The sequence below is a fragment of the Prionailurus viverrinus genome, chromosome F2 (assembly GCF_022837055.1).
Source record: "Prionailurus viverrinus isolate Anna chromosome F2, UM_Priviv_1.0, whole genome shotgun sequence".
Classification (NCBI taxonomy): Eukaryota; Metazoa; Chordata; class Mammalia; order Carnivora; family Felidae; genus Prionailurus; species Prionailurus viverrinus.
Genome location: NC_062578.1, coordinates 71758341 through 71764340, shown reverse-complemented (window position 1 = coordinate 71764340; position 6000 = coordinate 71758341). Strand labels below are relative to the sequence as shown.

General features: G+C 40.0%; 1 long non-coding RNA gene across 2 annotated transcripts in view; it reads left to right on the top strand.

Annotated features, from left to right (window-relative positions):
• Positions 1-1399: 1399 nt before the first annotated feature.
• Positions 1400-6000, top strand: part of LOC125156403 (uncharacterized) — a 96284-nt gene continuing 91683 nt past the window's right edge. For both annotated transcript variants that reach the window (XR_007148586.1, XR_007148587.1), the window contains exon 1: positions 1400-1483. This is a non-coding gene — a long non-coding RNA (uncharacterized LOC125156403). The remainder of the gene's footprint in view (positions 1484-6000) is intronic.

Sequence of the window (6000 nt, the reverse complement as noted above, 5' to 3'; positions counted from 1 at the left end):
GGCTAAGTTGTAAATCAAAGTTAGTTTCAATGCCTGTATGTTCTTTGGGCTGATGTCTGAAAGGAGGAGAAATGAAAATCTTAAAAGAGGAATTAGCCCCTTCCCTTGATATTCTGACAATAGAGACAAGACATACACTTGTGTATCATTCTTGTGAATTACCAGGGAGCAACTTATTTAGAATCTAGCCTGGAAGGGACTTAGAAGTGATATATAGATGGCAGAGGCACTCAAGGTTGGTCTTGAGTTAGCCTTGTGTTGTCTGTCTGCTTCAAAGTCTTCTGCTTTCCACCATCAGTGGAGTTCTGCAACTTTAGCATGCGTCCAAATCACCTGGAGAGGTTGTTAAATCAACCTCAGCTTTCTGATTCAGTAGGTTTGGGCTGGGACCCACAAATTTGCATTTCGAACAAGCCCCGCCCCTCCTCTGGTGCTACTGAAGCTGGTCAAGGTGATCACACTTTGGGAATCACTACTCGAACATCAGATTTATTGATCAATACCATAATCCTATGTGTCTACTTCTCCTTCAGACTGTGAACTCCTGGGACAAGGACTGTCTTGTTTCTCTTTGTATTCCCGGGGCCCAACCTACTGTTTGTCCCTTAGTTAATTTGTGTTGAGTGAATAATTTGAAAGCAATGTGTGGTTTTCTAGAAGTACAAAGGGGGAAAGTATCTGTGGGAATCAGTTGGGGGAGGAATCCTGTGATCTCTCCTCCCACAGATTTGGAAACATGATTCAGGCAAGGAAGTGTCTGAGCTGGGAAACAACCTTCTTTACACACAAACACCCCATTTCATAATTATACACATAAGACTCCAGTCCTCAGATGAGTGTCAGAATCTTTTCTTCTCACCACTCTTCCTCATCATCTCCCTTCCTTTTCTGTAACAGCGACTTCACAGAAGGAAAATAGCCTTTCTTGCACATTGAATGTAATTTGCCGCCTCCTGAAGTCCGTTGGCTTTGGCTGAACTTTGCTATCCTCACTGAAGAGGGAACCCTTTCCCACTGTTCTTTGAGAGAGCAGCCCCTTTGAAGTCACAGCTGGCTTGACTAAACTCATTTCCTCTATCCACAATGTGCGTCTGATGCAATGTTGGCTGATGCTCCCTCTTGCCGGCTCCCGCTATTGAACCAGACCCAAGTGCAATGTTTAATGTGAGTGTTTGGCTTGGCTTAAATTTGGCCAAATCATCTGTACTTTGTTTCATTTGAAAACCTTTTCTCTCTCTCCTGCCCCCCCCCTCCCTCCTCCTCTCTTGCTCCCTCCCTCTCTCTTGCAACTAGTTCATTCCAGATGTTTTTGATTTGTCCTCCTGTGGTCTACTCCACCCAGTTCCTAAATCAGTAAATTATTTTCATGCTTCCACCAAAACTTAAGGAAAGAAAGTACTCAATTAGAGAGAGAAACTGATTATAGGTTTTCTAGAGCTTACACTTAGCGATGGCTGCTCTCCTCAGGACATACCTTTGAAAGGTAGGAGAATATGTCTCATGGTTGAGAATAGTTAACCCTCAAACAACATGGGTTTGAACTGTGTGTGTCCACTTACATATGGGCTTTTTTTTTTGGATAAATACAGTACTGTAAATGTGTTTTATGATTTTCTTTATTTTCTTTTCTCCGGTTTAGTCTATTATAAGAATATAGTACATAATACATATAATATGTGTTAATCAACTGTTTACGTTGATTACAACGTTGATTTACAACAGTAAGCTATTAGTTAAGTTTTTTTGGGGGGGTCAACAATTACATGTGAATTTTGGCTGTGGGGGGTGGGGGTGGTCAGCTGCCCTAACCCCCACACTGTTCAGGGGTCAACTGTACTTGAATTTAGCGTTCAACTTCTTAGCATTTGGAATGAGAGTGGACTTACTGCTGATATACTAATAATACAAGTACTCAAACTCATCTCCTCCTTTGAAGCCCTGTATAATTGCTCTTCTTGTTTGAAGTGTCTCTGTTATAAAAGTACAAATAGATTCCCATTCTATGAACTCCCACGTGAGAGATAAAATGTAACATAAAATAGTTATGGACATTCCCCTCTCCCATCACCTCTGACCCTTCTCAGCATGTTGATTGTGGTGATGAAGGTCAGGGTAGACTGGGTGAAAGAAGGGAGAAATGTTTGCTCTGTTATTATTACGAACAGTAAAGAGCTTCTCAGAGGAAACCATAATCTGACAGGCTAGCAAGAGAATTTAGAAAGTAACGTCAGTAAACTCCCTGAGTTAGGGAAGAGAATTTTGGATGTTTTTGAGAGTAGAGGGGGAGAACTGAGGGTAGCTGATTACACGAGATTAGAAGAGAAATGGGAGTGGAAGATTTTAAGAAGTTTACACGGTGTTCTGAACATAATTTCTCTTAGGTGCCTTTTTAAGTGACTTTAGTCAATACTGACGGTCCTTTCTAAGACTTTTTGTGTGGTTGATGTGGGTTTTCTTTTGGATTTGAGGCAGAGATGCCGCTTACTAGTTACATTACACCTGTAAAATGTTTTGCTACTTATTTTGTTGTTTCATCCTGCCGCTTGTCTGCAATACTACCTGACGCCATGAGATTGAAGGAAAATGGCCTTTAGAACCGCACAGCTGCACTTGTTTGTTGGAAGGAGGCGGGTTCTTCTGATACATAGTATTAGAAGGCAGGTTCTTTTCATACATGGTAATGTGTTTAATATGGTCAGTGCCTTAAATTCTCTGAACTATTTCTGAAAAGTGAGTGTATTACTATGCAACTTGCATGAGAGGAATTGAGTGAAATCATTTGAAGTGCCTGGCACGCAGTCATATTTGTAACAGTAGTGTGGAAAACCAGGACTCAAGGAATGTGATCAAAACATGGCTTTATTTTTGTCTTCAACTCTTAATTATTTCATTATTGGGGCAGTTACCCAGGCCACTGAGAATTTTGGCACAGTGTATCATTTTCTGGACATTCTTGGAAATAATAGATAACCAATCATTTTGTGTATCAAAATCAGATGAGTTAGAAATGTCCAATGAATAATGGGCATGGTAATCTACAAATTAATACTTTAGTCTTCATTTAAAGATACGGACCCTCTCCCCAACCCACTCACTAAGTTGCGGCAGCCTAAGTAGGCCAGTCTATGTTTTGGAGAATGAAGTATGATTAGCCCTTCCTTCCTTCTTTATTATCTGTTCGCCTGTTTTCTTAAGGTTAAGTTGACAACCTACCTCTATTGAATGCAGGGGGGAAAATTGGGAATAGACTGAGAAAATTCTTGGTTGGTCAGTGATAAGTTTGGTTTACAAGATGGATTCTGGCTGATGGGTTCAGCTAAGCTTTCATGGGTATCTCCATGGATTCTTTGATGGCTCTACTACTAAACTTCCCTAAGTGTGACTCTACAGACGTGGACAGTGTCTTTACTTCTGGTTAGTGTGGCCCTTATCCATACTCCATGCATATCTCTGGCAGTCTGCTCCACATATATTCCATAGATCTCCTTGCCCTCTGGCAGAACCCCTCTTTGATAGGATTCCTATTTACATGGCTGAGCTTACCCGTGAGACTTCATATCAGAAGACTGATAATTCACACAGGGGAGTTCAGTGACTTCCCAAGCCCCCACCCCCTATCGGCCTTGTAACTACGGGCCGTTCCATCCAGCTCTCCCCTTTATTCTTCAGGTATATGTCACTTTCCAAATTCCTGCATCCCCCCTGATCCTGGAAACACAGAGCCAAATAGCCCTGCAAATTTAAATAGACCTGTAAATTAAAATAAGATGGTGAGAAGAGAAAGGATGGGGGGGGGGGGTTGTCATAGTGTAACTTTTCCAAACAAATAATTTTCACAAAAATTACTCTTCCTAATTTCTATTCTTATGATCTCTTTTTTTCTTCCTTATGGGTTTCAGATCCATACAGCTCCCAGAATTACTTTGAAATGTCTGCACGTGGTAGGGTATCCCATCTTGGAATTTCTCGTCTATTTTATTTCACTTCCTCAGGTGAAATGTCAAAGTTTACATCCTGTTACACACTCATATATCACCATATTCCTGTGTTACTGCCACCAGATGAAACATAAGTTTTGTGTAAATTCTAGTGATAATAATGTCTTCTGTAAGGCCCATGATATACCTTATATGGCAATACTCACAGAGTAGATCTACAAGAAAGCAGTTTTAGCAAAATTAAATTCCTTAGATTTGTCCTAATTAACATATACATAAAGATGTGGTGTGTTTGAGTGTTCTATAAATATTTGCTGCATTAAAGAAAATGAGTTATCATGAGCTCTGACTTTGCTACTGATTGGCTGTGTTGTTTCAGGTGAAAAATCACCTCAAGAGATTGTTTCTTATTTATGGAAGGGAGATTCTATTGATATCACCTGTGAACACTTCCAACTTTCAAAGCCCCATGATTTTGTAATTCCACACATGGATTTTTCTTGTTATAATAGATTCACATGTGTACCTTCTCTGATCAACTAGATGGCAGGAGAATGTGGGTAGGGACTGTATTACTTGTGTGTGAGAGTTAACAATTTATTTTACACTCCAACTTCCATAAAGAACCCAAGTGTTCTGGCTAAGAGAACATCAAGGGCAATGCCAAGGATGCTACTGTTGGGTAGCCTTTCTAGTTGTTGGAGTTTGGGGTGATAAGGAATCGATTGAAGGACATGGTGTCTCTGTAGAATGGTTTTTTTTAAGTCTGCTCTTTGGTTTCTCTTCTGGAGATTATAGCCTTTGTGAAATTTGTTTCAATATATATACAGGTAGGATCTACAGGGTTTGGTAATTGACATGTCCCAGATAGAAGCACCAGCCATGAAAACTCAAATGAGAGGGAGAGATCACTCTATCTGTTGGGCCCAGGGAAACTTTCACAGGAGAGACAAACTTAGCAGAGTCTTAAGAAATGATTAAGCATTCATGAGGCAAAAGGAGAAGGAAGGAAGGTCACCTGAGGGAGAAGAAGGAGGAAGTGTAAATCATCTCTTCTCTCCTGTGGGATCTGCAATAACTAAGAAAAAGATGAGGAATCAGAGATCCAAATACAGCAGTATACTGTAACAGTAAAATTGCACTTACCTTAGGATGTAGTAATTCTCCTCTGAGATACATACTGTAGAGAAACTCACATATGTGTACATGAAGGCATATCACAGAATATTCACAGTAGTATGCCTCTAATAGTGAAATAGAGCCAACAACCTGAATATCCATCACCATAAAGATGCAGTATATTAATCCATGGGGATGCTATAATCAGTTAAGATGAATGTACTAGCAATAATACATCTATCAACATGAATAAACCTTGACAACATAATATTGAGTAAAATATGTTACTCAAGTGAAAAAAGGAACTTTTTATGTGAATATGTTAATATGATACTATTCATATATAAACATAAATAAGCAAAACAAAATTTGATATTGTTAAGGAATGTGTAAGTATATGAAAATCTTCAGAAGACCATGGGGGAGAGGAAGGGGGAAAAAAGTTACAGAGAGGGAAGGAGGCAAACCATAAGAGACTCTTAAATGCTGAGAACAAACTGAAGGTTGATGGGGGTGTGGGGGATAGGCATTAAGGAGGGCACCCATTGGGATGAGCACTGGCTGTTGTATGGAAAACAATTTGACAATAAATTATATTTAAAAATAAGTAAATTAAAAAATAAAAAATATTCAGGAGGATGATAAACACAAAGTTCAGTAGTGCTTCTCTCTGTGATAGGAAGTGTGTGGGAGAAGAATGGGAACAAGAAGGAACATACAGGGGTGCCTGGGTGACTCAGTCAGTTAAGTGTCTGACTTCAGCTCAGGTCATGATCTCACAGTCCATGAGTTTGAGCCCCTCGTCGGGCTTTGTGCTGACAGCTCAGAGCCTGCAGCCTGCTTCAGGTTCTGTGTCTCCCTGTCTCTCTGCCCCTCCCCTGCTCATGCTCTGTCTCTCTCTGTCTCAAAAATAAATAAAAACATTAAACATTTTAAAGAAAAA